Raw genomic sequence first — 23,304 nt, forward strand, 5'->3', positions numbered from 1 at the left:
GGAACTGATTGTTACAGATTTTTCACATGGTTTGCCTGGAAGAGTCTCATCATTTTGACTCATTTCCTACCAGTATTTTCTCAAAATTTGCTTTAGTATACAAACAGAGTTTGTATTCTACTTACCAACACTGAAGGTGTATATTAAACCATTCAAATATGATTTCTTTGTTACCTCAACAAATGTTTGTTATTAGCTAAGAGCCCAAAGGTCTCTGTTGTGAGAAAGGACAGGAAAAAACAGAGACATTTAACTATAGAAAAGAAAAGAAAAAGAACAACTAAAAGAAGGAAGGAATCCAATAGTGTACAGAGAATATTCTAATAAAAACAATAACAACAACACACAAGCAAGGAAGCATTTACTGATTCATAGTTACCCGAAATTACAATTAATTTGCTTTGGTTTCCACGAAAATGCTAAAAAAAGCATTAGAAGGTCAGGTTTCTATTCCAGTTTTATTGCTCACTAGTTATGTAATCTTTTAACATCACATACACAATTTAGTTACTGTCTCTTCAATAGTAAATATTAAGGTTGGATGAATTTAGTAATTTCCAAAACTAAAGAATGGAAAGGGCTCTTATAAAGTTTTAAATCTACCTGTGACAAATTTAGGAAGGTAAAAAAAATGAGGCTTTATTTTTATAAAGTTAAATATATAAGTTTAAGAAGTTTTCTGATAGTAAAATTCTATCTTCCATATTATATTGAGGTTTATAAAATTTAAGATTAGGTTTGGCTGCAAGTAACCAACATGTTAAATTTGCAATATTTATTAGATATGTAAGTGGAGCTCTCAATAGGCAAATAAACATAGGTTTTTGTCATAAGTCATATGCTTCTAAAAATCACTCCATGTTCTATTTAGGTTTTTTTTTTCCAACCTATACTCTAAAATGGACCCATCCTCACTGGTTCTTAGATTCCTAAAATTTGTATAGATGATTCACAAATAGAAGGAAAAGTTATTAAGTAATACAGGAACACTATATACTATTTTTTAATGATCGGTGAACTTAGTATGGTTTTCATGTTGGTGTATATAGAATATTTGTTGGTTGGCAGACTTTTCAGAAATAGATGATTTATTCAATTCTAATTAGAGGACACTGACATTAGCCTAGCTCCCTGAGATCCTAAACACAGTCTGAATCCTTCCCCTACTTTCAAGGACACTCTAAAACCCTACACAAATTCCACAAGTGTTAATAAATAGGCTTTTGACAATTTTATTCCCTTCATTCTACTTAGTGTCTATCCTGAGTAAAATAGAAGAGGGAAAATATTCTAAAGAGTGAAAATCCTTTAGAGTGTAGACAAACTGGCACCAAAGGTCTGCCCTAAGGCATGAGGAATTAATGTTCTCTCCTTTTCTGCTCTTAAACACAATAGCTAGATCTATTGCTATTTAAAACTACTCCTTGTGTGAGAATTACTATCTCTCTTCACTTTTTACCTCATATAACCAACCATTCATTAAACAATTATATACTCTATACTTATTATGTATTAGGCAATACCCTAAACATGAATGAAGAACAATATAGGTTTTCAAGGACCCTGAAGGCTACTGTGAGAAACAGACATTTCAAAAACTAAGACTTACTGAATATAGCCTTTAGCCACTAGAATTCAGTACTATGGAAATGCTCAGGAAGAATGGTTACTGGATGCACATATTGTGCACATTCTCAGATTCCCTCTATCAACTGCCTCTGCCTTTTTCCTCCTTACTACTTACTTGAAACAAATCACCCTTCCACCTTTAGATCTGGATGAAATGTCCTACTGCAGGGTATGCAATTTGGTTTTTTGTCCAACCTCTGAGATGGAAGATGATGCAATCTGGAGTGTTAGCTACCTGTGTCCTACTTTCACTAACACAAAAGAAAGAGTATACAGGGGCTGATTATACATCCCTCTGCCTTTTTCTCGTCCGTGGCATACAGCTAGGTATATATTCTCCTTACAAACTTTCCCGGATAAGCTCACATGCTAAGCAAACATGCTGAGCTGGGGACCAGCCTCCTGTTCCTTTCTGCAGTTCATACCAAGCAGGCAGGTAAGGTTATAGCACCATGTTGCTGCATTTCCTTGCCTTTTTTCTCTTCATCTCTACCACCCTCACACTGCATTTCTCAAACAAACTATTAACACTTGAAACTGTGTCTCTGGCTCTGTTTCTGGAACACCTAGGACAATACACATGGTTAATTTTGCTTAAGGACAATCATGGTTTTATGATGTAAGAAGCTAACCTGTAGCTTGCCTAAAAGCTACATTAAAAAAAAGTGTTACAATATTGGCATCATTTTTAATCCAAAGAAGAATCTCATTCTTATAAAATCAAAGTAAGCTACATTCAAACAGCATATCTAGTAGGGCTCAATTATGGAACAAATCCCATTGAGGGCAGTATCTCTGCATATAGCTATAAGGTTGTATTTTGCAGTCTCCCAATTTAGGAATTAAGCACAAGTACTGTATAAAATCCAGCCTCAATCATATTTTCTCAATAAGCCATTAGCCCTGATTTGGAGCTGTATCTTCTCAGATATATTTTATGAAATGCACTTGATATGGGTTATTCACAGCCCTATCTACAGGTTCACCTTTTATCTATCTGTATTGTTATATGAAAAATTAAACTTAAAATCACTGTGAAAAACAATTCCAAAGGGAAAAAAAGTCTTGTAATCTCATCACGTCATTAAAATTTGATCTAATATATTTATAAGATAGTCAAATGAAATGGAAATAACTTGTTATTGAAGAATGTAGCCACATACTTTAGTAAGAAGAATGAAAGAGAGAGATCCTCTCATCAAAATGTGGTTTTAGAATTCTCCATAAAAGGATTCCTAACTCTAATGCTTACCAATACATAAACAGTTTATCATAGAATGTCCACCATATAACAAATACTTAATGGATGAATAAATAAAATTTGACAGATCAGTCTATAGTCCACTACATAATGCAATAATTTTTACAGAAAAGAACTAGTTTTGTGGCATACCTATCTTACCAATTTAAAAAATTGCAAAAGTCTTTGTTGAAGTTTCTAATAGTGTCAAATGACAAAACTAAAACAACTGAGTAACAAGTTCAAAGGAAAACAATCCATGAATAAAGGGAGTAGAGTGCCTCACAAGCAGTGAAACACTCTTCCTGAAGGATTCTGGGCAAGAGCGAGTTTTATAGAATGTGAGAAGAGACAGTGCAGAAACAGGGCATGATTGGCTAGAAGGTCAAGGATTTCCTTACAAGGCTAGCAGGTCCTATTTTCTAGGGTAAGCTATCTAAAGTTGAATTAGAGGAATTGGACAGATTGGTTGGTTTGTATTAGGTTTCCTTGACAGGTGTTACCACAAAGTGCAAGCTGACATAGGCTTAGATGTGTGATGTGGGCCAGGCCACAAGAGTGGTCTCCATTTTTTGGATCCTGATATATGAATCCACCTTACCAGTAATAAGTAGCCTTCTTTCTACTGTTTCTGGCATTATAGACAAGTAGACAAACCTTTATAATTAAAAGACAATCCTGGAAAAATCACACCAGACATAACACTTCATATATTGTGTAGCTTGGCACGAAGTAAGATAAATATGCACTACACCCCATGCCTTAATTAGGTCAGCATACTTTGTTCCTCCAAGTTTAAGGCTATCTATAATTTCAGTTACATCAGTTCATCCAGAATAGACCAGACTGTGAAAGACTGACTTTCATTAGTCAACTTAGAGAAAACTGACTATTAATCCTGTTAGGGCATACAGCTTTCTAGTAACTGAAACAGTTTCCACTCCTTTTCTTAGTAACAGGCTTTCTGGAAGGTGATGGAGAAATTAGAAGTTTATGTGACGTTTATGGAGTTAACTCATTGTGGTCATTTATCTGAAACAATGAATATTCAAGAAGTAATTTCTGGATTATTCCAATTTTTAACTTTATTCTTTCTTAGGCTAGAATATTCTTACTTGCTGCCAGCTGGGAAAGTTGAGAAAATATTAAATAAAATATCTCTGAGATTTTAGCAGGATTTCTAATAAAGAAGAATGATTGAATTACAAATGCATGGGGAGCAGTCTCTGCCAGTGGGTGGTATTTGTATTTTAAGAGACAACATTTCATGGATCATAGGTTCAAGCAAATACCCATTGTGCTAGACATTAACCACCACTTAGCAATAGTGATAGAGAAGTGGAAAACATCTGGTTGTGGATAATGAGCCAGAGCTTCTCAGCACCCTTGGATGCTAATAGCATTGGGCAAAGGTCATGGTAGAAGGCCATCTGGCTCCCTGTGTAAAGATATTTAGAGATCTTTCCTATCACTGCAAATCACCAGCATATTTATAAGACGCAGGTAAGAAAATCTACTGAGTAGTATATATTTAACCACCAATTTTAAGTATCTGATATTAGTATGTTTCATTACCACTGTTGCTACTAAATATTAGATTAGTATTACAAACTATTGAAACATGAACTGTGTCATGGTAATATAAAAATTCACAAAACTATATTATGAATACAAGAAAAATCACTGCTCACAGATTTGTGTTATGTAGGCAGAGGAGCTATTTGTAAAATTGTAATTTAGAAGAGAATTACTTTCAGTAAATATTATTTTCCCTTTCTGATTTTTCCTTAATTTTTACCTGCATCATATTTCTATCAAAAATTACTTAGTGGAAAACATATGCTATCATCCATATAACTGTAAATATTCATCTTCTTAACAAAAGAAAATGTATGTAGCATCTACTACATATGAGATGGTATACCTGGAATTGAGAACTCAGCAAAATTAATGCTCTAAAGAACTGATGGGTTAGCTGTAGAAAAAGATTACAGAAATGTTTATAAAAGACTGTTTTGTAATGTAGTATAATGTATGCTTTCATAGAAACATGCACTGGCCTTTATGGGAGAATGGTCATGGAAACTTTCATCAAAAAAATGTTACCCAGGATCGGTCTCACGTAATGAGTAGGCATTGACAAATATTCTTTGCTTGACCAAATTTTAGTCAGGCTCTTGAACCTTCTCCTAGGCCCATCTGTACACTTTCTTGTAAAATACAGTTTTAGAAAGCATCCTGAGAAGTCAGCTAAGCAAGAATACCCCTACCGTTGAAACAAATCATGCTTGTAATTAAAATTTCTCACTCCCCAGCCTTAGCATCTCATCACCCCTGGTCTTCCTTCAGTAGGAATTCTGTTAGGCAACTTTAGTAGACTCAGAAGGTACTATTCACAGAAAGTACTAAAAAAGTAATATAAGTGTCATTGTAAAAATGATTAATATACAACCGGAGGAATTTAAAATTAAGCTGTATTTAAATATAACTTGGGAAAACTAAAATGATATGGGTTCACTTCTTGATAATTTGAGGAATTTGAAAAATTAGATTAAAATGTGTATTTTTAAACTTAATACTAAACATTCCCATTAAACAAATACATTAAACAAATACCATCTGTGCCACATCAGAAAGTAAAGCCAAAGTAAAAGTGGTCTTTATAAGTAAATAGTAGATAGATGAAAAAAAAAAAGGATAAAATAACAGAAATTACAAACTAAGGTAATAATAATTTACCTCAAAGTGATAAAATATAACCTTAATGTGTAAGAAACTGAATTCTCAGGAAAAGATAACAAACTAAAAGTTAGAGTAAAACATATCCCCATCTAAAATGCATATATATGTATACATGTGTGTGTGTGTGTATATATATATGTATATGTATATGTATGTATATGTATATGTATACATATATATATGTATATACAAATATATAATCAACACATGAAACATAAAAGCAACCCTAAAGTTAAGAAAGAAGTCAGAGAAAATATGACATGCACGTGGGTTGAAATTCATTCACATACCAACTAGAGGAGCAGAAAAATATAGCTTCATCATTTTTTACGTAATTTTTACAGAACCATTTACTACTTACTCCATAACCATGAGCTCTCCAACATTTCCCACTTTCTTCATTGTTAAGCAATCTCTGGGTCTAAACCTGGGAAATGGGTTATGAATGAAAGAACATTATATCATTTCTAAGGAGAAGCATGTAAAACTCATAATGTAACACCCCTTCCCTTCAACTCTTTCTTCTTCTGTTGTGTAATTCAAGATCATCAGGGATCACATATAATGAAGCTTGAGCTTCTGTCAATTTGGGTTCTTGATCAACTGTGTGAGGCATAGCTTCATTAATCTGTGATAGACACAAGGCATTAGCAAGATGTAAATTTCTGTTGTATTAAACCACTGATTTTTGTGGGTACCTTGTTTCGTATACAGTAAAATCTAGTTTTTCCACAAAGGGCAGGATGATAAATATTTTAGATTTTGTGGGCTATTCAGTCTCTTTCCCAAATACTCAACCCTTCCTTTTTAGCACAAAAGCAGCTATATACAGTACATGAACAAATGAGTAGAGCTGCATTTCAATAAAACTTTATTTACATAAACAAGCAGTGGGCCAGATATGACCCCAGGATAAAGTTTGCTGACATCTGATCTGGACTACATAGATAATAAAGTAAAATGATCTTAATCATGAAATCTTACTTGCCAAATAGCAGAAATATAAGTTTTGGTTTTATATAGTTCAAAGTTTAAAGTCCTCTATTTTGGGGGTGCCTGAGTGCCCAGTCCATTGAGCTTCCACCTTCAGATCAGGTCACGATCTCACAGTTCGTGAGTTTGAGTCCCGCATTGGGCCCTGGGCTGACAATTCAGAGCCTGGAGCCTACTTTGGATTCTGTGTCTCCCTCTCTCTCTGCCCCTCCCCCGCTGGCACTCTGTCTCTCAAATTAAATGTTATTTTTTTTTTCAGTGCTCTATCTTGATAGAAAACAAACAACCTCTCTTATTCATTTCATCTTAGTCTTTCAGTCTTTCTCAAAAACACTGTCTGGTTGAATGAGGGTGGGGAAGTAGGTTAAATTATCTTGCACCGTCAATTGGTTGTGTTCTCTGTACTTCTTGATGCTGGGCAGTGTGCTGGCAGTTGATGCCACAGCTGGTATTTAATAACCTAATTATTTTCTGGATTGAACAGGACCTTGACACACACACACACACACACACACACACACACACACACACACACATATGAATTTAGAAGAAGTTCCTAAAAGAAGCATGTAAAATATGATGTCATGCACAAGGGCAGTTGCATAAAATAAACAAATGAATAATTGTTCACCCTAAAGTATCACTAGTACAGCAAAGAAAATAAAAGAAAATAAACTATTGGTACTATATCAAAAGAAAGTTTCTGTACGGTGAAGGAAACAATCAATAAAACTAAAAGGCAACTATTGAATGGGAAAAGATATTTGCAAATGGCATATCCAATAAAGGATTAGTATTCAAAATATATAAAGAAGGGACACAATTTAACACCCCCCAAAAAAAAATCCAACTTAAAATGGGCAGAATAGACATGAACAGACATTTCTCCAAAGAAGACATAGAGATGGCCAAAAGACACATGGAAAGATATTCAACATCACTCATTGTGAGAAGTAAGTGAGATGATTCATTTTCAGAAATACCAAATAAAAGCTGTGCTGTCTAGTTAATAGGTTTACAATCTATTGGAAATATGTACAAAACCCGCTCCCCCCAACAATGGAGCCCCAGGCCCTTAGACACTTCACTTCATGGTTCTTCTTCCCCTCTCCATTTCCCAGCTTATTTTTCACTGGCTTTGCAATGAGCATGCACTAAAGAATTGAAGTCTCCGCATCACCTCAAGGAATGTACTTTTTGCCTTCCATGGGCATAGGCAACTTCCAGGTAAGGCTGTAACCTCTGTATACTTAGCCAATGAGAAATCAGGGGAGTGACTTACATGCTAGGAGATAAAATGCCTGCTGTAACTGCCCCAAGTGTGCCTGTCCATCAGACACCCACTTTTGCAAGAACGTTGATTAAAGCCTCACTTCACTGTGCTCCAAGTCTCCACATCCCTCCTTTGATTGGGCCAGTGGGTTAATTTTTCACACTCATCATCAGGGAAATGAGAATCAAAACTACAATGAGATACCATTTCAGAATGGCTAAAATAAAAAACACAAGAAACAAGTATTGGTGAGGACATGGAGAAAAAGGAACTGTCATGGACTATTGGCAGGAATACAAGCTAGTGTAGCCACTGTGAGAAACAGTACTGACATTCTTCAAAATATCCTTGGTTTCAGAATTTTTGTTTGTTAATGTCCTATTAACCTTTTATATGACCAAAATTTATGCTAAAGTCTTAACAATGGACACCAAAACCTTCTGTATACAATTCTGTCTTCTCCAATATAGTTTAATGATCACTAGCCATTTGTGACTACTTAAAATAATGAAAATTAAAGTTAGTTCTTCAGTTGTACTGACAACATTTTAAGTGTTCAGTAGACATGTGACTAGTGGCTAATATATTGGATGGTGAAGATACAGAATATTTATATGAATGTGGAAAGTTCTACTATATAGCACTGCTATAGACAAAACTTAATAGAATTGTCTACCATAAAGTAGATAATTCCTTGGTAAAGAGACCTTCTATTGCCTAGAAATAAATCTCTTGGTTTAAGAGATGAAAGGTCATGGGGGGAAATGATTTAATCAAATAAATTCACCATTTTATATATGCAAATTTTTTATGCAAACAATGTTATTCCTGACGCAAAACAGAAGATGCTACAAATTTTTACCTAAATCATAATATTCCTTATAAATGCATTGAAAAGTTGTGTAGTGAGAGAAAAATTGAATAGATAAAATTCTTTAAAATATACATTAAATATATCCTCTCCAATTTGAAGAGAAGGGATGTTAACAGAGGCAGATAGGCAACCTGGTGGGTAGTGTTAGTGAGCCAACACAAAAAGTATAGAGTCTCAAAGAAGAAAGATCCCTTCTGATGGAACAGATGCAATAAACTGTTACTGACCAGTAAGAACAACTTCCAATATTCGACTTTTTTTTTTCCCCTTGGTTTCCTGAAGGAAGCACTGGAAATGAGAGAATAAACCTGAAATTATAGCACAGAGCTAATTCTCTACAACAACAAACAGGAAATAAAGGAAGACAAAAGAAATGTGAAACAACACAGGAATCACTTGAGGGAGAGAAGTTCCCAAGGAAAGACATTTGGAAAGTGCTACATGCCCCCAAACATTAATAATGACATATTGGAGGGACTCCTGGGTGGCTCAGTCGGTTAAGTGTCGGACTTCAGATCAGGTCATGATCTCCCAGCTCTGCAAATTCCAGCTCTGCATCAGACTCTGTGCTGACAGCTCAGAGCTTGGAGCCTGTTTTGGATTCTGTGTCTCCTCTCTCTCTCTGCCCCTCCCCTGCTCACACTCTCTCTCCCTCTTTCTCTCTCTCTCTTTCAAAAATAAAGAAACATTAAAAAAAAGTGACATATCTGAAACCTATATATTGTGTGCTTGTTTTATTAATTAATTAATTAATTAATTTCACAGGCCTGGAGAACAACTGAAACAGTTACTAGGTAGTAGTACTTTAAATCTGTAAATAAATAGCCACAAATGCTGATGAACCTTTATCAGCATAAAAGATGGAAACTCAAAGACAGCTGCCATGTAAAGGAGATACATATTCAATGTGTGGAGTTGTATGGGAATGTTAGTAAAATTAAACAAAAAATGAGCAGAAAATAAATTGTTGAAGCTGAGCTGTTGCTCTCCTCCCATTGTAACAGTGACTTCAGCTCAAGTCATGATCCTGAGGTTCATGAGTTAGAGCCCCACATTGGGTTCTGTGCTGACAGTGTGGAGCCTGCTTGGAATTCTCTTTCTCCTCATTCTCTGCCCCTCCTCAACTCATGCTCTCTTGCTCTCAAAAATAAATGAACTTTAAAAAATAAAATAAAAATAACTTTTGCAAAACACAAAGTCCAGTATTTGGCATACAACAGACAAATAAATGTTAGTTTTCATGCTTCATTCCAAAACCTTTATTCCTACTGAGTTTCTTCCTTTCTTCCTACTTTCTCCCTCAGAACTTAGTCACACTTCTACTCTTAAAAGAAATCTTGATGCCTCAATCTCTTTTTGCCTTCGTGATAGATTTCATGAAGGGAACCCTGTCTTTTAACCCTCCTACATCCTTATGCTTTACCCACTTAAATCCAAACTCAAGCTCTGCCGTCCCTAGACTATGCCATACCACTGAAAATTCAGCTCTTATTAGTACATAGGTGAGTGCGCATAAGGACAATACTGATTTAAATTATTTTGATCCCATGTAAAATAGCATTTACTGATAAAAGTCCATATGTTGCTCCGGTAAAGATTTACAAAATTACTTCCCCATTTAAATATCATTAAAGTAAATGCATATTCCTTTCTTCTATTTGCCAAGACAAAACACGAGGCTTAAAGAAATTTCATGCTTGAAAGACACATTATTTCTTAAATATTTGCTAAGATTTTTTTTTTCCATAATTGACATTTCTGGGCAGCTACGTTGTCTTATGAAGCAATACCATTTGTTGTAAGCTATAATACATACTCTTTTGGCTATAACCATAAAACTTTTCAAACAATGAGCATCAGTTAAAGATGAACTTCTCAAGGATATTCTTCATCATTTCAAAAAGGAACTGCTATGACACATAAAAGTTCACAGCAATTTTTTTATGCCTTCAGAGTAAAAAGCTCTTTAAATGTGAGCCATCACTCTATTTATTTTTTTATTTTTTATTTTTAACGTTTATTTATTTTTGAGACAGAGAGAGACAGAGCATGAACAGGGGAGGGTCAGAGAGAGGGAGACACAGAATCTGAAACAGGCTCCAGGCTCTGAGCTGTCAGCACAGAGCCTGACGCGGGGCTCGAACTCACGGACCGCGAGATCGTGACCTGAGCCTAAGTCGGCCGCTTAACCGACTGAGCCACCCAGGCGCCCCCATCACTCTACTTTTTAACATCTAGATTGGCTGCACAATTTTCACTTGACTGAAAATATAATTTTGCTTTTTAAAACTGTTGTATATATATTTGTAAAGTGTGTTAAATTACTGATTTCCCCGAAAATCTTCCTTCATTTGTCTGACATAAAAAAGATTAAAATCAACTGCCTAGGCAGTTATTTTAGATTATTTTAAATTGCAAAATTAGAATATAAAAGTATTTGTGTAAGGGAAATATTCATCTTAAGCTTCAGTTATGTAACATGCATTCATAATGAAGACACGTTCATGAAATAGTTTGTAACCAAGTGTAAAAGGAATAATGAAATCTGGAGTATTGAATTAGGGAGGGGGAGTGGGAACCTACCTGTTGATTGGAAGAGAAAACTTAAACGTGAGCAATAAAAATAGATCATCTTAAGTTCAAATCTGACCAAGCAGCACTATATTTTTCTCGTACTTGGAGTTCGTCAAAAGCAAAGAAAGCTTTTGGCCAGTGCGAGAGAGACGCCGTCCGCCTGGGCGGACCAAGGCAGGAAGAGACCGGAGCAGCCAAGCGGGCGGGAGGTGGAAGCGGCCGCGACGGCGACGGCGACGGCGGCGGCGGCGGCAGACCACATCCGCGCATGCGCTCAGCTCCTGCAGCCGCGGCGGGGCTCCTTTCTTCATGGCTCCTCTGCTCCCTCCCGCCCAGAGTCTGCAGCCACCGCCTCCAGGCGCGTCCTTTCCACCCACCGTGCCCCCTCTCAGCGGCAGGTGAAGGGGGAGAACAGTAAGGTGGGCATTTCAGAATAAATATAACATAAATTTCACATTAGCTTTAAGAATACACTTGGCATGTTTGGGGAAAATTTGATTCCATTGATCTGCAGGACCACAAAGAGGATGGGACATTGACAGAATTTAAGAAGCATGTTAGACTAAACTGTTATTAAAGACTGATCTAGATGCTCTCAGGCATACAAATTGGAACAGGAAAGATCAAAAGTCAGACTATTCAAAGAGCCTTTTCAGCAACCCAGGCAAGGAGTAATGAGTTGATAAGCAACACAATGACATTGAGAATTGGGAAAAATTGATTGAGAGACGTTCTGAAAAAATAGTAAACTAAGTGTCTTGGTTGGCTACTTGTAGAAAGGACCAGGGAAAATTCAACTTTATTTGGCAATGTCTAGCTTTAGGATATATAATGGTATATAAATGGGGACATGAGATAGAGCTATTCCTTTTGAGAGAAAGGTGTTTATCTTGTTTAATACATAATGAATTTGAAATGATATGGGGGCATTTTCAAGAAAGTGTCCAATAAGTAGAATGTGAAGAAGAAACTCCAGACCACGCGTCTGTTCGTGTTGAAGTGTACTATGGAAGGAAATGGTGGTTGAAGAGAAAATGAAAATTTAATGGAGAATATAAAGTAATTAGCCATTTTCCCACAGGAAGCAGAGAGGACTTAATCACATACATTGGCAGTTAGCCCTGAAAAACCAAAAGACAATGCCATTTGTAGATTTATACTTACAGGAAACTGCCAAACTGTCTTACAGAGTGGATGTATCATTTTACATTCCTGCCAGCAGTGAATTCCTATTGCTACATATCCTTGTCTACATTTGGTGTTGTCAGTGTTTTGGATTTTGCTCACTCTAATAGGTGTGTATCTCATGGTTTTTCTAAACTTCATTTCCCTGGTGCTTTATAATGTGGATCATCTTTCCATACTTTTATTTGCCATCTATATACCATTTTTGGTGATGGGTCTGTTCAGGTCTTATTTTTTAACCTACTTGTTTGTTTTCATACTGTTGTGTTTTAAGAGTTCTTTGTGTTATTTTGAACAATAGTCCTTCATCATATATGCTTGTTGTAAATGTTTTCTCTCAGTGTGGCTCGTCTTCCATTCCCCTAATAGTGTCTTCCCACAGAGAAGAAGTTTTTAATTTTAATAAAGTCAAGCTTATCAACTTTTTTATTTTGTGAGTCATACTTTTGGTTGTATATAAAAAGTTGTTGCCAAGCTCTAGATTTTCTTTTATGTTGTCTGCTAAGAATTTTATAGTTTTGCATTTTACATTAATGTCTAGGATTCATTTTAAGTTAATTTTCGTTTTAAGTTTTTTTGTGTTTTGTTTTTTTGTTTTTTGCATGTGGATATCCAGTTGTTCATAACTATTTGTTGAAGACTATCCTTTCTTCATTATATTGGCTTTGCTGCTACGCCAAAGGAGTGGGTCTTTTTCTGGGCTCTTCTGCATTGATCTCTTTGTTCTTTTGCCAGTACCGCACTGCCTTGATTACTGTAGCTTTATAGTAAATTCTAAAGTCAAGCAGTATCACTCTCAGACTTTTTTTTTTTAATTTTTTTAACGTTTATTTATTTTTGAGACATAGAGAGACAGAGCATGAACGGGGGAGGGGCAGAGAGAGAGGGAGACACAGAATCGGAAGCAGGCTCCAGGCTCTGAGCCATCAGCCCAGAGCCCGATGTGGGGCTCGAACTCACGGACCGTGAGATCGTGACCTGAGCTGAAGTCGGACGCTTAACCGACTGAGCCACCCAGGCGCCCCTCAGTCTCAGACTTTATTCTACTTCAGTACTGTGTTTGCTATTCTGCAACTTTTGTGTTTCCATATAAACTTCACATCAGTTTGTTGACATCCACAAAATTATCTGCTGAGATTTTGACTGGACTTGTACTGAATCTATAGATGTTACACATTTTTAATTCCCGTACCCAGTTTAATTGATTTCATATCTTAATTTTGGGATTTATTTATTTGGATTTATTCATCATAAGGGCAGAAAAACCATTATAAAGTTTTCCATCATTCAGTTGACATCAAGTTAGCTAACGAGTTTGCATAGATAAGACACCATTTGTCAGGGAATTTATTTCTTTTATCATCATTTAAAAGTTACTTTTTCTTGTAGGACTGGTACTTAATTATATCTCTCTCTGATTTTACATTTTTGGGATGTATTTATAATATAGCTGTGTTGGCTTGAATAATAGCCTTTCAACAATATTTACGTCCTAATCCCCAAACCTGTGAATAAGTTACATACATTGCCAAAGGACTTGCAAACATGATTAAGAATTTTGACATAGGGAGATTATCCTATGTTATCTAAGTGAGACCAATGTAATCACAAGTAACCTTATAAGAGGGAGGCAGGATGATCACAGACTTTGAAGGTGACATGATAATGGAAACAGAGAGCAGAGGGATAGAGAGAGAGACATAAGAATGTCAGTGGTCAGAGAGAAGATGCTATCTGTTGGATCTGACAATGGAAGAAGGGGACATGAGCCAGAGGATGCAGGCAGCCTCTAGAAGCTAGAGAAGGCAAGGAAATAGTTTAGATCCTAAAGCTTCCATAGCAATGGGCTTGCATCAGCCTTGATTTTCAGCCTTTGAAACAGATTTCTGACTTCCAGTCTGCAGAAATGTGAGATAATAGATGTGTATTGTTTTTAACCATTAAGTAGTCCACTGTATCTTCTTCAATCTTCTGTTTAAACTGTCCTTACTGGATTATTTGTATCATGTGCTGTTAATAAGTTTTATCATAAATAACTGGAAGCAAAATCCAACCATCTCTCTCCATATGTGTACATGTATGTGTATATATACATACATCTATGTTTTGATATGCAATTATGTATATGTACAAATATACATATATACACACCTACATATGTATAGCTACACATATAGCAAAACTAGAAAAAGAAACGTGAAATTTCATTTAGTCAACTATTGTCTTATTTGAATATATTCTGTAACTCAGACTTCCAGTATATCATTTCTCAGTGATCTGAGAAATCTCAGGTATTACTTGAAATTTAATTCTATGTTTTTTGAATTCATTTCAGCTTAGTAAAAAATTTTGAACATAAATCTATGCTTAATCCAATATTAAGTTCAAGCTAGTGGTTCAATTTATTATTATATGTGCAAAGCATGTTTTAACAAGACTAAAATGAAAAATAGGTTGATATATTTCAGTATGAATTTGAATGGAGAAATAATTCATTCTCAAATGTCCCTAGATTTTTTTAAACACAGTAAAATAATTTTAATATAGTTTATAAAATGTAATAAAACTTCATTGAAAATAAAATTATTGAAGAAATGGGACTTTATTTGAATTAGTCCATCATAAATAATAGAATCACATTCTCACTAGCATTTAAAACCTTTTGATACATGTGCATATATATATTTATATATATTATATACATAGTTAAATATATATAATTTACTAAGTTATTATTTTCTTATAATTTCCAAAAATCATATTATATCTGTTTACTTTAAATTATTAAGAAGTTTGATAGTGATTTTTCCAATAAATTTTCTGCCTGTGTATTATTTTAGGATATAATTTCTCTGAAATTTACTTTAGAAAAAGAGTATTCGATCTGGTAGCTGCAGTAAACTTACACCCAACTGTATACAGCTCTACAACTATGACAAAAATTAAGATTAATTTTTGTCCTTGTATAACTGTTAAAGAATTCTTGTACAGTATAAAAGATACGGTGATAGTTGCACTATTGATTCCAAAGTAAAAACTTTTAATGTTTGCTCATTAATTATGCTGTTTGCCAAAGGTTTGGTTTTTTTTAAAGGATGTTCCTTTGTTAGAATAAATAGTGCATTGCCAAAATATCCTTTTTTTTGCTGTGAGTACTGGGGCTAATGACTAAATACTGTGATCTTCTGCACAGCATTGTCTTTGACTCAAGGAAGCTGCCTTGCCTAGAGAAATATAAGATATTATACTCCCTTTGGTGATAGACAACTGAATAATACGAAGCTTGAAGCCCAGCCATCTTGTTTCAAGGTAGAAAAATTGGTTTTGCTATTTATATTACAGAAGCTACCTGTTAATGACATTAAAATTAACTTTTGCCAAATATCTCATTTTTGCTTAGTCCTTTCCCTAGCCTTTGTTTCTGTCTCCTTTACAGTATTTTCTGGAAGAACAGATTTTCCAAAAAAGCATATATATATGTGTCTCTATCTCAGGGATTCTAGGTCCTTCTCAGGAACCTGACCTAAGACAACGTCTATTTCTTATTTCTATGATTTTGCATTATGAATAGATGGTGGGTGTATGTATTTCCTGTCCTGATCCTTGGTGATAATTACATTGTTTTACTCCTTTTTTATTTTAAAGGAGTTCACAAACATTTTAATTTTTATGTAGGTTTATTTACAGCAAAAGTAGAGGACACTGTTGAAAAGGATCACACAAGCAGACAGGGTATACTGCTATGGAGTATTTTACTCATTTTGAATAACTGAAACAAGTATTTGAGTGTGTTGATTGATTTTTAGATGGTAAAGAACCTTTTATTCCAGGTATTAATCCAATTTGGTCATTGTTTTAGTCCATTTGGTCTGACATAACAAAATAGTATAGATTGGGTGGCTTTTAAACAACAGAAATGTATTTTCCAGTTCTGGAAGCTGGTTAGCTTGTATGTTTTATAAATGACGATCTTAGTATTTAATTGATGTTTTTAGTAGGATTTAGTAGTTTCTATATTTTTTAATTTAAATCTATAATTTTTCTGTTTCCTATTTTCCTCACCTATTTTATATTGATCTCTTGTTTTTTTGCCTTCTTTTGGATGGCTCTCTTTTTTACTATTCCATTTTTATCCTCATTTCCTTGCTAGTTACACATTTTCTTTTTTTTTATTCTTTTATTTTTTTAAATTTTTTTTTTCAATATATGAAATTTATTGTCAAATTGGTTTCCATACAACACCCAGTGCTCATCCCAAAAGGTGCCCTCCTCAATACCCATCACCCACCCTCCCCTCCCTCCCACCCCCCATCAACCCTCAGTTTGTTCTCAGTTTTTAACAGTCTCTTATGCTTAGGCTCTCTCCCACTCTAACCTCTTTTTTTTTTTTTCCTTCCCCTCCCCCATGGGTTTCTGTTAAGTTTCTCAGGATCCACATAAGAGTGAAACCATATGGTATCTGTCTTTCTCTGTATGGCTTATTTCACTTAGCATCACACTCTCCAGTTCCATCCACGTTGCTACAAAAGGCCATATTTCATTTTTTCTCATTGCCACGTAGTATTCCATTGTGTATATAAACCACAATTTCTTTATCCATTCATCAGTTGATGGACATTTAGGCTCTTTCCATAATTTGGCTATTGTTGAGAGTGCTGCTATAAACATTGGGGTACAAGTGCCACTATGCATCAGTACTCTTGTATCCCTTGGGTAAATTCCTAGCAGTGCTATTGCTGGGTCATAGGGTAGGTCTATTTTTAATTTTCTGAGGAACCTCCACACTGTTTTCCAGAGTGGCTGCACCAATCTGCATTCCCACCAACAGTGCAAGAGGGTTCCCGTTTCTCCACATCCTCTCCAGCATCTATAGTCTCCTGATTTGTTCATTTTGGCCACTCTGACTGGCGTGAGGTGTTATCTGAGTGTGGTTTTGATTTGTATTTCCCTGATAAGGAGCGACGTTGAACATCTTTTCATGTGCCTGTTGGCCATCCGGATGTCTTCTTTAGAGAAGTGTCTATTCATGTTTTCTGCCCATTTCTTCACTGGGTTATCTGTTTTTCGGGTGTGGAGTTTGGTGGGCTCTTTATAGATTTTGGATACCAGCCCTTTGTCTGATATGTCATTTGCAAATATCTTTTCCCATTCCATTGGTTGCCTTTTAGTTTTGTTGGTTGTTTCCTTTGCTATTATACATTTTCTTAATTTTCCTTTAATATTACACTGAAGATTGAAATATTTGTCCCACTTATTAAAATCCATAAAATTAGGACTTTTTAATTCACTTTTAGAATATGCTAGAATTTTAAAACATTTTAAATATATTTTCGCCACTTCTTCCTGCTCAGCATCTCATACTTTTCTACAGAAATTTTAGAATTGGCAATGCCTTAATGTTGTGCTATCTCATACAATAGCCACCATTCACATATGGGTACTAAGCACTTGAAATACAGCTGAAATGGAATGTGCTTTAAGAGTGAAATGCACACATTTCACTTTGAAGACTTTCTGAAGACTTAATACACACAAATATTTTTTCTGGCTTTTCCTGGTGGTTGAATCAGGGATGTTGATCAGAAACATGGAAACCCATTGGTGTCTGAAGCAGATGTTTCTAGACTGGAAATGTTTGAAATGTGTAAATATTTTTAAATAATACTAAATAAGCATGAACCACAAAGTTTAAAGCCACAAGTTTTAAAAATTATTTTTAAAGCTTACATAGGTATGTGCAATTGGTTATAATAAATAATTTTTAAATAATAAAAATGTTTGTCTAGGAAAGATTCCAACATACTTCAGACTTAATACAGTCCCTAAATTCAGCTTTATTCTAAATTACAAGGATTGGTACCTAAAAGAAAACTCTTCTGGCAACGAAGAGCTGATAAAGTTTAGAAAAGCATGTTACACGCACACGATGTTAATGTTTGGTTTTATATTCCATAAAGATAAACAGTAAAAAAACATCCCCAAATTTAGGGAATATAAAGCAGCATAAATGGTATTTTACAGGATTAAACTAACCATTAATTTTCCTTTACTAACTCCATTGGAAAATTCTCAACATCTGCCCCACCTTTAACTGAGATTTTTTTGCATATATTATACATTTTGATTGCCTTTGCCCCCACAATATTGGGCTCACTGTCCAACGTGTTGAAACATTCTTATTATATTATTTCTATAAGATTAAAAAAGTAACATTAGTGTTGATGCTTGAAATGGAAGAAATTCATTTAAACTTTATTTGATATATTCAACTTAATACAGGAGAATTGAAATTAAGGACTGGTAAATAGTTGTTTTTCATAAACCCTTTGACAATTGTAACTTCATCTATTAAAAGGCATGTGATAACATTCTGATGTAGTACTCTCAATCATCGCTTCAGCACACACACATATACACACACTCTCTCATACAGAATGGAATATTTGGATATGGAAGTCCAAAGTATGTTTTTAGTTGACTTCAGCTACTTTATTGCTTATTCCTCTATGAAAAATCTCCCTTTTCTTCTATAAAATTTTAGTTCCATTTTTCCTGATAATTGCTACTAGGCTCAGAAAACACACATAAAAATAATTTTGCCTCAATTTTATTTTCATTTATTACAGAGAAAATTAAGGGAATATTAGCATTATTATTTTAATCAAAGAAAAATGATTCCCTTTGTCCTCCAGTGGCTCCGTTGAAAGGTCTTTTTGGTTATTCCAATGTATGAAAAAGGGCATTCATTACTCTGGGTGAAGTACATAATAAAAATTTTTGATTTTAGTATCTTACAAGGTTTCTTGGCCCTATAAAAGGTAGTCTTCAGAGAAGAAACTGAATCATTCTTGGGTGAATATAGGCTCCAATATTGGAAACTACTGTGGGACTATGGAGCAACAAGTGTGAAATGCCATCTTGGCCTGGGAGAATGGACTCTCATTCGTGGGCTCGGATTATGGTTACCTTTCAGAATCAGCCACTGTGGTGCATGGTTCTGACTTAGAAAAATGACTAAATATGAGAATATGAAATAAAACAAGTATGTCTTTAACATCCAATACACAGGGAACCGTGACTGTGTGACTGGGCACTCTTGTAAATACTTCTATGTCCTCCAAAGCTCTCCTGTCACTTCTCTGGTTAACTGGAGGGACTTACAACATTGACAATAAAAACATTCACAATGGTTGATTTCTTACAACTCTTCTAGTAGTCTAGGGAAAAGAACATGCAACCACTAGTTGTCTCATAAAAGGATTCCCTCACCTGGTCTGTCTGAATATCCAAAGGGTGACTGCTGGAGTAAACCCACACCCACAGACGCACAAGAAAACACATGCATGAAGCAAGATCAACCTGCAGAAACATCGCAGCCCAACCTCTTAATGAGGATGAAAAATTCTCTCTTATTTGTAACACAATGTGCAGAAATTACCTGGACACACAACAGAGACAACCCTTGACATTTCTGTTAAAGAGATATTTCCTGGATTCTCATCTCACTTCCATATTGTGCCTCAGGGAGTAAGTAGCACATGTGAAGCAAAACATAAAAAACTACTACATGAGAATCATGTCTCCATGGATGATCAGCCTTATCTAAACCAAGATTCACCAGAATCTTAACTTTTGTTTCTTTATTTATTTTTCATTTTTTTTAATGTTTAGTTATTTTTGAGACAGAGAGAGATACAGAGGACGAGCAGCGGAGAGGCAGAGAGAGAGGGAGACACAGAATCCAAAGCGGGCTCCAGGCTCTGAGCTGTCAGCACAGAGCCTGACATGGGGCTCGAGCTTACCAACTACAAGATCATAACCTGAGCTGAAGTCAGACGCTCAACCAACTGAGCTACCCAGGCGCCCCTATTTCTTTATTTTTAAGTTAACCTGGAGGCATGATAAAAATCTTACAAAAATATCTTTTTTTATTTATTTTTATTTTTTTTAACGTTTATTTATTTTTGAGACAGAGAGAGACAGAGCATGAACGGGGGAGGGTCAGAGAGAGAGGGAGACACAGAATCTGAAACAGGCTCCAGGCTCTGAGCTGTCAGCACAGAGCCCGACGCGGGGCTCGAACTCACGGACCGTGAGATCATGACCTGAGCCGAAATCGGACGCTTAACCAACCAAGCCACCCAGGCGCCCCTCAAAAATATCTTATAATCACTGTGAAATAGGAAATTGAACAGAGGGAGTTTGAGGATTTAAGCTCTTCCAGTCCAACAAAAGTCCCTAGAATTAGAGAGGACAGAGATTTGATCTTCACTTATTTTTTTTTGTATTCAATAGTGGACAGAGAACCTGTATGTTTTTCAAATTATCCAATAGATCCAAACACAAATCTTGGGCCATGGAAGGTTATTTATTTGAAAAACAGCTATTTTGATTTTCATTTACAATCAAAACCCAATTGGAATGATTTAGAAGACACAGTGAGTTAACACTACAGAACAGCAAGCAACACTATCTCTCACATGGAGATAGTGGAAATAACAGACACTATCAAGAAGGTTGAACAGGGCAGAGAGAAGAGCAAATAAAAAAGGAAGAAAATGATGAGGACTCAAAAGCAGATTAACGTCTCTTGTGAGCACAGCCCTGCAGCTGATAACACAACTCTGCTGTGAGGGCTGAAGGAGTGAAGGCTGTGCTTATCACTACTTCCTGTGTACTCATGAGATATTTGGAGATGGCAGACCAACACAGGCACTAATTTATCTTTCCCAGAGGTTTCACTTATCATTTAACAAAAAGACAGGCATGATTTTTTTTTCACAGATTAGGTTTTTTTTTGTATTATGGTATCTACAGATAACAAAATAAAACTGCCTACTTTATGGAGCATGTAAAATATAGGCCTTATCATCATTCCCACTTCATGCAATAGTGGTCAGTCATACAGGAGGAACTGAAAAACAGAGGCAAAAGCAACCATGCCCATATTTTTAAAAAAATATATGGGGATTACTTAAAATATACAAATTAACATGGGGGAAGCCTGTATCTTTACTGTATAAAAATTATTCATTATTTTAAATTTCTTAAGTTCTATGAAATCTGTAGTTTTATTATTTATACATTGATATATATATATATATATATATATGTGTGTGTGTGTGTGTATATAAATATATATATATATATATATATATATATGTTTAATTAAGATAAAGCTTTACTGTAATAAATGGTTGGGAGGAAAGTCAAAGATTTAAACTTCTGCAGGCCAAGAAAACCACCAGGATGGGCGCCTGGGTAGCTCAGTCAGATGAGTGTCTGACTCTTGATTTCAGGATCATGATCTCACGGTTCCTGAGTTTGAGCCCCACATCAGGCTCTGCACTGACAGCATGGAGCCTGCTTGGGATTCTCTCTCTCTCTCTCTCTCTCTCTCTCTCTCACTCTTTTTCTCTGCCCCTCCCCCACTCATGGTCACTCTCTGTCTTGCTCGAAATAAATAAATAAACATTAAAAAAAAAAAAACACCCCACCACGAGTTGGAAAAGAAAGTAAGTATGGAACTTTAGCTGTTAAGACAAAGTGTATTAGAGTTCTTCAGGAAACAGAACTAATAGTGTGCACACACACACATGTATGTACATATATAATCTTAATCTATAAAACCACTCAATATGCTAAGAACTATTATATATAATACAATTAATTTTATATATTATATATAACATAATTAATAGAAAAATGGCAAAACTTATATAGTATTTCTTGTTTGCCAGAAAGTATTTTACAGGCTATAAATATATATTTTTTAATGCTTGCCCTAGAGTTGCAATACACATTTACAACTAATCTAAGACCACTTTTAAATAACACAATAGTGATTCACAGCAGTGCAGGCCTCTTACCACAGAGTATTTCCAATCCCTTGCCTCCATCCCTTATGTTGCCTACTTTTCCCTTTGGAACCCTTTTCATATCATAGCTATTTTAAATTCCTTGTAATTCCAAAATCTGTGTTATATCTGAATCTGCTACTGATGCTGGCTTTACGTCTTCAAACTGTGTTTTTTTTTTCTTTCCTCTTAGCATGCCTTGTACATTTTCATTGAAAACCATATCAGTTTCATATCAGTTACATATCAGTTAATAGGAACTGAGGTAAAAGGCCTAATGTGAGGTTTTAAGTAAATCTGGCTAGTTCACTGTATTTAATGTTTGCTCCAGTTATAGGTCCAAGAGGTTTCAATTCCTCTCTTGTTCCTATGTTCTTTGGGTTTCCTTTATAAACTTCTCCAGAGTGTCCTGTACTCTTTCAGCTGTAACCCACTGCTACTACACTGGGGCCCTGCTGATAGAGTGGTAATGTGCAGAGCAAATGAAGCATTCTACAATCTCCCGATTAAATCTGTCTTTTAGTGGGCCTGTGACCTTCACAAATGTTTTTACACCCCCTTAAGCTGTGACCTTCACAAATGTTTTTACACCCCATCTACCATTTTTGTTGAGACAGAAAGGATAGAAGGGGCCAGAGTTGAGGAAATTTCCTACCCCAAGAATAGATCAGGCTCTTGATAAAGTCTTTCCCCCTTTGATATGGATAGCACACTGGGTATGTTTCAAATGGTTAGTTTTTCTTTCCCCTACAAAAAACATGAGGTTATCTTTTCTGACTATTCACTCCTTGGTTCTTAGAAGTAAAATCCATGAACGTGCAAGGCCCCAGTTAGGACGGTGGCCCAGAAGTTTCTCACTCTCATGTTAGTCCCCATTCAGCCTCCAACAATTTGTCCAAATTACTGTTTTAAGTGTTCCTACTGTTTCATGGTACCA

At 35.4% G+C, this 23,304-nt stretch overlaps 1 long non-coding RNA gene across 2 annotated transcripts in view; it reads right to left on the reverse strand.

Moving 5' to 3' along the window:
• Window positions 1-11,554, reverse strand: part of LOC122217002 — a 129,854-nt gene extending 118,300 nt beyond the window's left edge. For both annotated transcript variants that reach the window (XR_006201242.1, XR_006201241.1), the window contains exons 1-2: window positions 11,335-11,554; window positions 5,973-6,038 (exon numbers count right to left, since the gene is read on the reverse strand). This is a non-coding gene — a long non-coding RNA (uncharacterized LOC122217002). The remainder of the gene's footprint in view (window positions 1-5,972; window positions 6,039-11,334) is intronic.
• Between the last annotated feature and the right edge of the window lie 11,750 nt (window positions 11,555-23,304).

The sequence above is a fragment of the Panthera leo genome, chromosome B1, assembly GCF_018350215.1.
Source record: "Panthera leo isolate Ple1 chromosome B1, P.leo_Ple1_pat1.1, whole genome shotgun sequence".
Classification (NCBI taxonomy): domain Eukaryota; kingdom Metazoa; phylum Chordata; class Mammalia; order Carnivora; family Felidae; genus Panthera; species Panthera leo.